We start from the raw sequence: 13,098 nt of genomic DNA on the forward strand, positions 1-13,098 counted from the left end.
TCCCCAAACTCATCCCTTTTCCCAGGGTTTAAGTAGGGACATACCACCCTGGACACCCCCATCACCAAACTCCCTGAGCACTCAAGAGCAGGAGCTGAACTGTACGATTTAACACAGTACCTTGTGGTCAGTTAAGGCTTGGGGGTTGGCCTTGACTTAAAAAAAGGCAAACTTCTCAAGTGACCTGGCCATGTTACTTGCACCTTATTTCCTACCATGCCCAGAAAATTGCTCACTATAGTATAGTAGATGCTCAGTGAATACCCAAAGGATTATAATTTTCTTTGCTTTTGCGGATTGCTATTCTTAGCTATTTTGTATCCAACAGGAGGATTTTATTTAATTATTTAGTCTTCTCGGATTTTTGTTTCCAACCAGATGCTTTTTTTATACCCAGGCCTGAGAGTAAGTATTCTAAATATTATGTTAAATCTCAATTAAACACACAGGCTGTTTTTCAAAGGCTCATTTTGGATTCTTGTTTCAGCTCATGATTACCTAGTTATTTTGTGTCCCATGGAGGTGGGAGTTGTCCAGAAGATTCTTCTCTCATCTAAATGCAGCCCTGGTTCTCCCTTAAATCTGTAAAGCAACTTGTTGGAAAAGTGTGCATCTTGTCGTGTTCTTCTGCTCCAGATTGGAGGCAGATAGTAGACCATCTATGACGGACTAGAGAACCAGACAACACAGCGTGAATAAAGCAACTTGGTAAAGAGTAGTCAAAACAAGGGAAGTTCAGGGTCTGACATGTCCCCAGTAGGAGGTCTGAGGTACGCGGGTCAGATGTTACCAGCAGCACAATGTAATTGTTTGAAAAGCAGCTTTTACTAGGAAATCAACAACGAGCTATGTTGGCTGCATATAAGAAGGAAAAGCGGAAAGTAATATGCTAGAACATGAGGTCCCCATGAGACCTATGAGGTATTGCTTTTCCACACCGGGTGCATCCATTTGCTTCTTCTAACCACTGTTGTTTTTTGCCTTCTTTATTATCAGCCTCAGGCACACTTTTTCATGAGTTTTCTGGAAGGTTTTTTTTGTCTTTCCAATTTTTAAAACTTGTGGTAAAATACACATAAAATTTACTATCTTGACCATTTCTAGGCATACAGGTTAGTGGTATTAAGTACATTCATGGTTTTGCTGTATTTTCGGCACCAAAATTTTCTAGATTTGCTGCCTCAGGCCCATGAGGCAGCTGAAAGGCAAATAGATTGGCACTCAGCATTGAATGAAATTAGCCTGAAATTTTTATTTGTGTTTTAAAATTTCAAAATTCATTGGGATTTTTATTTTTAAAGGCTATCATTATTGTTGTTAGTGGTGGTAGTTAAATGTAAGATTGAAAATAAAGCCTGGCTTTGTCATCTAATATGACATTAAAGGGAACTTCACTGGTATGATAATTCAGATGGAAAAATCTCTGGGGCGTCAGGAATCAATTATTTGTCACACCAGAGCTGGTTTTCTAGATTGGTGTTCCACTCCAGTGCTGATGCTGGGTTTAAATTTCAACTCTTCTGAGGTGTCTTTTTCAAGTTTATTTTATTTTTGGGAGAGAGAGAGAGAGAGAGATAGAGAGAGAGAGAGAGAACATGGGCATGATAGGGGGCAGGGCATAGAAAGATAGAGAATCCAACCAGGCTCTGCACTGACAGCGTGAAGCCCGATGTGGGCTCAAACTCACGAACCACGAGATCATGACCTGAGCCAAGATCAAGAGTCCGATACTTAACCTACGGAGACACCCAGGCGCCCCTCTTCTGAGGTGTATTCTAAAGGCAGTGAGTGAAAACACATTGTTGTACGTCTTCCATGGTGCTCCTGGGGACCAACCGACCACAAGATTTCAGGAAAGTCACCTTTCTGTTTCTGTGCTGTGGTTCGTCCTGCAGATAACCAGCAGAGTTTTGTACATTACCAAAGAGCTGAAAGAAAGACATATAGATAGATGACTAGTGTGAGAAAATCATGTTGTCTTCACGGCCATTGTCACATGGCCCAATCCTGCTTTGTTCCTACAAAGCATCTGGTGTACCAGGAGTTGTCAATATCCTCTGGATGGTGTGTGTGCGCACGCGCACGCATGTGCAGGAGGTAATTGTGAATGTATGTTGCTGCTTCCGCTAGTTATTCAACTCCTAATTGAACAGAGGTAGTGAAACAAACGATGCTCACATTCTTCACTGCTCACTTGCCAGGGAGTCTACCTTGCTCCGCGTGCTTATTTGCAAACCGAGAAATAAAAAGGCTTGGGCAGAGTTGTTCTAGGAGGTGTAGACTTCTAGTTCCTTATTCCCATTCTTACAGATTTTCTCTTTCCTCTCCCTTCTTCCCTCCTTTCTTTCTCAGGCATGGAGCATACTACTTATTCCTCACGGTCTTTCTTGGGCAACTATCACACTTTGTGACCACACCAGTGACACCTGTAATGGTTTCTTTGCGGGCGCATTTTATTGTTAAGATGTGGGGAGGGATACTCTAAAGTTGCTCGGTTTATTACACTTGGTGTGCCGTAGCCAAGAAATACAATTCTGGTTTTCGCATCTTTTTTTAATGCTGCAGTTTGTACTTCATAATATCCTGCACTTCAAGAACATGATTGCTGCTAATTATCATTTAGAAAATCGTTCTTTGCTTGATTAGAGATTTTAGCTACGTGTACTCAAGTCTAGTGGGTCTTCATTATGTGCATTACTTTCTATTCTATACTGGCTTAAATATTAATATATGGAAATTCAGCTTCATCTGCCATACCTTTTGATGTCAGAAGCATAATCAGTGTAATTGGCTTAGATTGTTTTTTTCTCCTGTTTGTATTTCATATTATCTAATGTCATTAGTGAGTTGGCTGCTGAGTGGGTAATCTGCATTTCAGAACTGCTTCTCGAGCACATTATTACCATTGATTTTGATTATTTTAATTTCCATTCACCCTAGGCAGGCCCTCAAGCTGTGTCATATTATTCAAAGAACTGCTTTCTTCTATTCACTGAGCCAATCTTTCTGTTTCTGAAAAGCCATCAGCATTCTGATAAATCCTGATGTTTTTACTTAGTCTGGGGAGCAACTTGATTTTTGCAGCATATGGGAGGGGGTAGGTAGCTCAAGACTCATGTGTCTTCATGCTGAGCGGTGGTTAGCATAGTGGCGTCTGGTGCCCAGAGGGAAGCTGGGTGCCTGGTCAGGTCTGCTTTCAGAGACTGAGCTGGGTAATCATCCCGCTTCTCTGAGCCTGAAGCCAGGGCTCCCCATCCGTAGGACTCCTGTGCAGTTTACTGTTGGTACGCAGCAGCCATACCTCTCCTGGCTCTCCCCAAGGCTTGCACGTTTATCTTTTGCCCTTGGAGAATGCTTGCTGGCCTGCCCGAGGGATCGGAATCCAACTTCCTTTTGGTTTTTGAGTGTATTCCAACACTAACTGTAAAAAGAACCCCACATTAAGGTCTAAGTTTGGCTACGGTCAGCCACAGAGTCTGCTTAGCCTCTGGCTTGGATGCATGTGCTCTGTTTAGCTGCTGGTGGTTATTAAGTCATTTGTAGTTGCACAGAATCTTGAATGTGGAGGCTGCAAAAGAAACGACCAGCGCCAGTAATCTACTTCTGTCTTTTTATAGACAAGAAAACAGAGGCCTAGAGAGGCCAAGGACTAGTTTGAGGTCACATGGCTACCGAGTGTCAGAGCTAAGTGGCAGAGTCCCCTTTTTGCAGGCAGTGCTCTCGACTCCTTAATGGCACCTTGTTATTGGATGAGCTAGTGTAGCAACATATTGCACACACCTGCTAACCACCAGTCAGGGTGGGTGATCGGCAGCTATATATGTATCCATGTAGTTCCATGTGGTTTTTTGGGGCAGAGGGTTTTATAAGGGAAATGAGAATACACAAGCAATGTAATGAGAAGCACGTGTGTAGGTGTCTACACACATGTACGTGTCAGAGGTCTAGCAGGGTGATTCTGCCCGAACATGACCCACGTTAGCTTGGATTAAAGATTCTCATTCTCCTTTCTCCCATCTGGGCAAGCTTCTCGCTCCTCTAGGGCCGGAGAAACACAGTAGTTTGGCACTAAAAGTTCTGTACTCCGTGGAAGGCATGGCCTGAGTGAGATGCCCACCGCCTTAGCCCTTTTCTTCACTGTCTGGATTGACCCGAGGATGTGGAAGCATTGGTAGCTTCCTTTGGGACACTGGAGGTCGAAGATTGTCTGTTTGGAGTTTCTGATTCTAATTATTTTAGGGCCCACCAAACTAGAGCTCCTAACAAATTTAATTACTATACGAATTCTTAATTGTCCAAAGGATTTCTAAATGTTGTAGCCAATAAGCCTTGGGGGTGACTCTTTTGGGATACGGGACACTGGTTCCCATAACCGGCAGTTCCTTTAACAGTTAATTTGGCTCCAAAGGAAGCAAATAAAATTGATCCAAGCAATATTTGACTGTACATGCCTAGAAATGAGCATCTGAATCCTGAATAATCGCTTCCTGCTGTTTCCTCCTTGGGCCAGGCCTCTCCTCATTTGAGTTCGCTTCTTTCTGATACAGGAATGTGAGCTGATTCCCTCCCTTCCCAATCGTGTGTGAGAACCCGGTCTTCTGATTGACCCAGAATGGGCCTCCATCATACGACCTTTCTTTTCACTTGAGTGAAAAACGTAAGGCAAGTGGGTTGCTTGGCACCGAGTAAATCTTGGACAGGCCAGAACGTTTGGAGACTGACTGAATTTTTGTCTGAGCTTCCAGGGACTTTCGATTTGAATGGATCTGGGTACTTAGCTGAATTTACTTAATGAAAGGGACAAAAGGATGGACTAGACCAGTGGTTTCTGGACTCTTGGATTTCACTGACCAATAACATTTCTACCATGATTTTTAAGGCGGACATAGAATTATTAGCATTTCTTTTTGCTAAGTGAGGGCATTAAAACATACCAAGGTATCCCCCAGTATGACACCACGTGTGTGTGTGTGTGTGACAGAGAGAGAGAGAGAGAGAGAGAGAGAGATTAACATAAAGGACAGTCCTTGCATTCAATGAAAACACTCTATGAAGAACTTAATATGGTGTTTTGATTTTTTTTCTCATTTCACCGAAGAGGGATAAAATTGACATTTAACAGCTACGGAGCCAAGGTGGCCTTTCAGCGTCCCTTTCGGAGATCACACTGACTTATACTTAACTTCTATCGCTACGACCCAAAGATCCTTTGCATTTGTACTCATTTTTTTCCCTTCTCGGTAACCCTTTCCTTGCTTGTGACCGTCCTTCTTCCCCCACTGTACCTCCCCCACCCCCTACCTCTCCCATTCTCCAGTGTTTTCCAGGTGATCTCTCAATGGTACCAAGTCTGGGTGTCACCACTCTGGGGTACCCCATCCAAGGGGCTGGTTTCTTTATTGAATGGGGCAGTGCTCTCAAACCTAAGGAGAGTGCCATCACACAAAACACTCACGCCAGAGATCCAAATGTAAAACATCTTTGTTTGGCCGACATCCATCTATTCATGACTACTTCATGGCTATAATCCCCCAACTGTGCACCTCCTGAGTAGTTTTGTGTTCTGAATATTTTTCTAATTAGTCCCTGTTGTCTGAGACTAAATAAAAAAAAACAAACTTCTTAAATCAAGATATATTAGGCTGTTTGCTTCTCTTCAATCTACTGGGCTATTACTCTGTCATAGAAATAGATTAATGGGCTGAAAATTTCGCTAGAGCTGGTTTTCTCAGGAGTTTTGCTGATCTAACTGCTTTTGTTTGGGCCAGAATTTACAGTAACCATGGGGCTGGTTGTTTTTCAATATTTGGACTTCTAGGTTCCATAAAATATTTCCAAAGTCTTCAAGAAGGAAGGGAAATTAAAAATATTTTTATAAATTTTACAAATAGGCCCATTTTCGATACTCACAAGATCAGCAGGTTTGGCTTTTCGATAGTAATTAGGTTAGTGTTCCTCCTTCAAATGACTTCTGGGGAACTATTTTATCAGTGAATTTGAAACAAAAACCCCTTTTCTTTAATGAATTATAGTGTTGTAGTCTAATTAGCATGAAATAAAGTATAGCAGCTGGATAGTGGCATCTTAATTTATTCAGGGTTTGAATTCAAGGACTAGATAACATCTTTTGATTAATGAAGAGAATACTGCATAAATTCCTTAAAACTTCAGAGAGCTATTCCTTTTGTTCTGTCCGTAAAAACAAAAATGCAACCAAGCCTCAGTTTTAATCAGGTACCATGATTCCCTCAAACATTTTGGCAGATTGCTTTGGTCAGAGATGGTTTTGATATCTGTGGGGTATTTAGGACCTTCCATAGCGGGAAATAGAATTAAACGCTCAGGAGATTCTAAGTTATTCACATAAAAACATTGTGGTCCGTAGAGCCCAGGAGTTGAAATAGCAACAAATTCATGGTAATGCGGAGATGCTGGCTTCGCAATTTAAATCTGAGAATCAAAGTTCCAGGAGAGCACGGGGTCTCTTAAGCTTACGGAAGTTCTGTGTGTCAAGCACTGGGTATGCATGAGGGTCACCTACCAGCTCTAGAGTCTTATGAATGGCTCTACCCTACCTCAGCCTTGATATTGTGGACAGGGCACTGAACTTGGGCAGAGAATCCCCGGACTCAAGTCCTGACAAGCCCCTCTCGAGCCACTGACTGAGTCAGGGTCTTCTCATCCGGGAACGGCAGTCCTTCACTCAGAGGGTTGTTGTGCAGATTAAAAGACATCATGTGGGGGCGCCTGGGTGGCTCGGTCGGTTAAGCGTCCGATTTAGGCTCAGGTCATGATCTCACAGTTCGTGAGTTCAAGCCCCGCGTCGGGCTCTGTGCTGACAGCTCGGAGCCTGGAGCCTGTTTCAGATTCTGTGCCTCCCTCTCTCTCTCTGACCCTCCCCTGTTCATGCTATGTCTCTCTCCGTCTCAAAAATAAATAAACGCTAAAAAAAAAATTAAAAAGAAAAAGAAAAGACATAATGTGGAGAAAAGTATTTTATAAATTGTGGAGCTCTTTCAAGTATTTGCAATTGCGTTAACTCTGTCAGAAGCCATTGTGGTTGAGAACTGAAAGGGGTTGGGACACCTGGGTGGCTCAGTCGGTTGAGTGTCTGACTCTTGGTTTTTGGCTCAGGTCATGATTCCAGGGTCATGGGATCAAGATCCGCATTGGACTCGGTGCTGACAGCTCAGAGCTTGCTGGAGATTCTCTCTCCCTCTCCCACTCTCCCCCAAACCCCCAACTCACGTTCTCTCTCTGAAAACAAATAAAGAAAAATTAAAAAAAAAAAAATGGATAGGTGTCGACCAAATACATTCCTATCCTCTACATTTTCTGGATGGTGGATAGCCCGTCTGCTGTCCTCTTAATCTGCTCTGGTATGTTGATTCGATAGCAGTTATGGGGCATCAGTCTTATCACATGATTTTATTTGGTCTTGTAACGTCACCAAAGGGACTCCATGTCAGGGTATGTACAATCTTAGAGTTCTGGAGGTTTGATGGTAATCATTTCCATCTCAGAGTGTGGGCTGATATATCCTTCAAGAACTAGAGGAAAGAAGGTAAATATTAAAAGCAAGTAAGACTTCTGTCTCAACATGTCATCTGGTTGGAGGTGGAGGGGAGAAAATTCTGCCCTGGTGGCATCTGAGCCCTGACAGAATGGGAGGCATGTGGAGACCCATGCTTTGTTCTTGGCATAAAGAGCCAGCCTAGGGGCACCTGGGTGGCTCAGTCAGTTGGGCGTCCGACTTCAGCTCAGGTCATGATATCACAGCTTGTGAGTTCGAGCCCCGCGTCGGGCTCTGTGCCAACAACTCAGAGCCTGGAGCCTGCTTCAGATTCTGTGTCTCCCTCGCTCTCTGCCCCTCCTCCTCTGCTCATGCTCTGTCTCTCTCTGTCTCAGAAATAAATAAAAACATCAAAGAAATTAAAGAAAAAAAAAACCAGCCTACCGGGCTCCTTGGCAGGAATGAACTATAGCATCTGCTGGGAGTAGAGAGTATATTTAAGCAGAGTTAGTTTTCATATTTCAGTGTCTTGTCACTAGGGATGAGCAAACCCAGCACTGCTCTATGTTTTCAGAAAGTCTGACTTATTTTTCAAGCATTTTGGGTTTGGCTAAATTCTGTATGTGTTTTGCCAGCTTTCCTTCCTTAATTATTAGTATTAAACCCGTGTGGATGAATTTGAATGAAAATTTCATAGCCATTTTAATATTTATTTACACTCGAATTCGTCCAGAAGCTGTGTTGAGTAAGAGCAGTTCTATCTTGTAGAATCTCTGAAGACAGTTGATCAACATTTCTCTCCATAAGATGTGACATCAATTTCAATCTTTCTTCTCTCAAAAAGAAATTTGGATTTGGGGATGGTTAGGATGGGATCCCAATTCCAAATCTGTGATGCTTATGGCGTGGTTTGAACAACACAAAGCAAATTCTCACTGTCTTAATTGCGTTTGACTTGGAGGCAGTCATTTTGGTAAAATCCCCAAAAGGATTTTCGAGAAAGCACATGCTCTTTTCGAAAACATTATTCTCCATCCCTAGATCTTGCATACAGTTGCCAGAGCCATGGAAAAACAATTTCCGTGGCCCGTTATTTATTTACTTATTTTTTGCCAAGAACAACAGACAGATTGGTTCCAGGCAGTCGGAGATGAGTAAAAAGAGAAATGGTAATTTCCAAATACATCTTACCTTCTCATTGCCGGCTAACCCATTTGTATCTATTTCAGACTTTGTGCAAGATTAACTACATCGGTGATACTGATTTAAAGGAAAAGGCGTCATTAATGACAAAATAATAGTGTTATTTTGCTCTGATCACAAGGTACTATTCTATCCATGACAGTTTGTTCTTAGATAACAGCAGTCGCGGTTATTTTGGTTTTATTACCTTTTCAGTCAGATCCAAAAAAATCATCAAGGGTAAGGTCAAGGAGCTTACTGCCTGTGTTTTCTCCTAGGAGTCTCATGGTTTTGGGTCTTACTTTCAACTCTTTAATCCATTTGAACTTAATTTTTATGTATGGTATAAGAGAGTAGTTTAGTTTCAAGATATCGAACATTTCTATCACACAGTGATCCCTCAAATTACCCTTTTCTCTCTCCCAACCTTGCCTTTTCGTTAACTCTTGACAACCATGAATCCATCCTCCATTTCCATAACGTTTTCAGTCTAAGAATGTTATAAAGGGAATCATATAGTATGTAACATTTTGGGATGGACTTTTTTTTCATTCAGCATAATTCTGCAGAGATTCATCCAGGTTGCTGCATGTATCAATAGTATATTCCTTTTTTTTTTTAATTTTTTTTATTAAAAAAAAATTTTTTTTAACATTTATTTATTTTTGAGACAGAGAGAGAGAGAGCATGAATAGGGGAGGGTCAGAGAAAGAGGGAGACACAGAATCCGAAACAGGCTCCAGGCTCTGAGCTGTCAGCCCAGAGCCCGACGCGGGGCTCGAACCCACGGACCGTGAGATCATGACCTGAGCGAAGTCGGACGCTTAACCGACTGAGCCACCCAGGCGCCCCTATAGTATATTCCTTTTTATTGGTAAGTAACATTCCATATTATGGATACAACAGTTTGAAGAATGTCTGGGTTTCTAAATTTTGGTTTATTCTAGTATTTTCTATTTCTTTAACGAGGCTATTTCTTAGTTGAGACTTATTTTTTCATTTGTTTCAAGCACCTTTAGTTTTAAATATGTATTTATCTTGAGGGAGAGGGAGAGCGTGCTGTGTGCGCACATGAGTGGGGGAGGGAGGGAGGGAAGGAGGGAGAGAGAGAGAGAGAGAGAGAGAGAGAGAGAGAGAGAGAGAGAGAATCCCAAGCAGGGTCCATGCCATCAGCATAGAGTCTGATGAGGGACTCAATCTCACAAACTGAAATCAAGAGTTGGAGGCTTAAATGACTGTGCCACCCAGGCACCCTGGTTCCAAGCATGTTTATAATTGTTTTAAAGTCTTTGTTAGTTCAAATATCCCTGTCATCTCAGCGTTGGCATCCATTGATTGTCTTTTTTTCACTCAGTGTGAAATCTCCCTAGCTCCTGGTATGATGAGTGATTTTTTGATTGAAACCTGGACCTCTTGGGTATTATGTTATGAGATTCAGAATCTTATTTAAACCTTCTGTTTTCGTTCATTTCCTCTGTCATCACTGCAGCAGGGGGAGGGGAGGAAGCCTCTCAGTATCAGCTGGTACAAGTCCTGGTTCTCCACCATGCCTCTTTTGACGCTCAAGGGCTCTCCATATAATTGCTGGGCAGACACGAGAGCTCTGATATCCTGCCTTCACGAATACCTCCCTGCTTGGGAGGGGTAGTGGGGATGCCTGGTTACTGCTCCCCACATGGCCTCCAGTGACAGCATGGGAGGAGAAACTGTCTTCTTACCGCAAGTGACAAGGGTGGTGATGAACGTCCTCGCTCTCAACGAGGTCTCCTATGCTCACTCTAGCAGGGGAGAGAGGAACATCTCTTTACTGCTGTGTGTCAAGTCTAGGCTCTCCAGTGGCATCTCTGGGAGTGAGAAGGGGCTTGTTATCATTCAGCAGGAACCAAAGTCCTTGCTCCCTGCTTGGCACCTCATCGCAGAAGGTGAAAGTCTAGGCTTCCCTTAGCCTTTGGCACCTCCAGAAGGTGAAAGTCTAGGCTTCCCTTAGCCTTTGTTGGTGTGGGTAGGGGTAGGGCCATAGATTTTTCTCTGGTGTTTGGTTGGATCACTGTCCAGAAGTTTTCTGTCTTACCAGGCTGTTCCTTTCCTGGTCTTTTGGCTAGAGGGGGCAGGCTTCGATGTTGCTGTTTTTGTCTGGCATTAGTTGGTGTTTCTGGGTGGCTAGCTTCTTTAGCTACCAGTTTGAGACATAGGAGGCAAAAAGACAACCCAGAAAACTTACCACCCTTTTGTTTCCTGGGTCTTGACCTTCCTAATGGTTTGCTTTCTCCCCACCTTTCCAAGTCTGACATGTTTATTTTATATATAATGTCCAGGCTTGTTGTTGTTGTTGTTATAGTTAGTGGGAAGAATAGGAAAAAGTAACCTGCTCTACCTTCTCATGTTTTTGTTTTAAATAGGAGGGGAAGGGGAACCTGGGTGGCTCAGTTGGTTGAGTGTCTGATTCTTGATTTCAGGTTGTGATCCTAGGATCATGGGATCAAGCCCCATGTCAGGCTCTTGGCTAAGTGTGGAGCCTGCTTGAGATTTTTTTCTCTCTCCCTCTCCCTGTTCCTCCTTGCCACCCCCCACCCTGACCCTGTCCCCTGCTTGTGCTACTTCTAAAATTAAGGAAAATATAAATAAAAAGCAAACGAACAATAAACAGTAGGGGAAGAGATGAAATTAATGTCAGATCAGTTTTTTTTTTTTTTTTTAAATGATTGCTGCTGATTGAGAAAAGCAATCAACTTTCCCTTTTCATTAAAGCCAGACATTTGCAGCTTGTCATGCTACAGTCAGCCCTTTGGAGGGAAACCCTGGGAGGTGATGTCACTTTGGGAAGGCTCCTATTTTCTGACAGGTCCAATCTCTTCTTCTGTCCTTGTCTTTGCTCCTCACAGACATGGTGGTTGGTCAGCAGTTTTTATTTTTTCACTCAACCCAGGGAAGGGTTTTGCGTGGTAATATGTTCCTTAGGAATAACATTTTGGGCCCATTAAAATGATCGTCTTCACCAGAGCTCTATTTGGAAGACCCGTTTTTAACTCTGCTAGTAACTTGGTCTTGAAAAACTGTATTTACACGTCCATCCATACACACGTGTGGCGACTCCCAACTTAAAAATTGGCTGTTAGCTTTCATATGTTATTGAACCAATAAATTATGAGTTTAACATTTCAGTCAAATTGAATGCCAAGTGTTTCATTTCAGGCCCTAGTGTCCATATTGACAGGACTTTAAATCTATGACTTGTGCATCTGGAGCTCGTTAGATGTTTATAGTTTGAAGGGAGCCAAATGTCAATGGCACCTTTGGTCTATGGAGAGAGATCCAGTGGAGCAAGAAGTTACTCTGCCTCTATGAGGCAGAAAGAGGCACCAGAGGGCCAGGGCCCCCCTGCTCTGCGTTGTGTAAGCAAGGTCTTGGTCAGTGGGGAGATTGGTCGCGCTTATAGTTACAAGTGTTGTCATAATTCATCTCTGAGAAACAAGGAATATGTTCACAGAAACATGCATAAGTGCTATGGTGGGGGGACCAGTACAGTCTCTCTGGAGTAGTACTGTCCAATAGAACTTTCTGTGGTGATGGACTGTTTCTGTATCTCTGTCATCTAACACGTAGACACTCACCACATGTGACTACTGAGCATTCCAAATATGGCTAGTGTGATGGAGACTGAACTTTGACTTAATATTAAACATTTTAATTTTAATAGACATAGGTAGTCAATGATTACTGTGTTGAACAGCCCGGCTCTAGAGCCAATCCAGATGTGAAAAAATCCAAGGAATCAGTTCCTTTTCTGCGGCCGTAATTACCCAGTGATGAGTTGTTATTGCATCTATCCAACCACTCACCCAACATTGACCTCTGAAATGTATGTTAAGCATTTCTACAGCAAGGCACTGTGACGAGTAGAGAAGATTCATAGGCACGTGCTATTCCTAGCCTTTCTCTTGGTTCAGAATGTCCATTCGAATGCATTTCTCTACAAATGCAGCACAAAACATGAGATATGGATGGTGGCTTCAGACAGGTTTTAATTCCTGGGTTTCAAGTCTACCTCAGCTCTTCCTATCTCCTTAGGCATGTAACCTAATCTCGCTGAGCCTCAATCGCTTCATCTACAAACTGAGATTAAAATCTACTTGTGATGGTTCCTTTTGTATGCCACCTTGGCTGGACCACGATACCCAGATATTTGGCCAAACGCTAGTCTGGTTGCTTCTGTGAGAGCATTTTTGGGTGAGATTTATATCCAAGTTGGTAGACTTTGAGTAAAACGGATTTCTATCATGTGGGTGGGCCCCATTCAATCAGCTGAAGGTCTAAATAGAACAAAAGGCTGATCATCCCCGAGCAAGAGGAATTCTCCAGCAGACTGCCTTTGGGTTTTATCTGCAACATTGGCTTTTCCTGGT

Source organism: Panthera pardus, unplaced genomic scaffold (assembly GCF_024362965.1).
Source record: "Panthera pardus isolate Hobbes unplaced genomic scaffold, ASM2436296v1 HiC_scaffold_2, whole genome shotgun sequence".
Taxonomy (NCBI): Eukaryota; Metazoa; Chordata; class Mammalia; order Carnivora; family Felidae; genus Panthera; species Panthera pardus.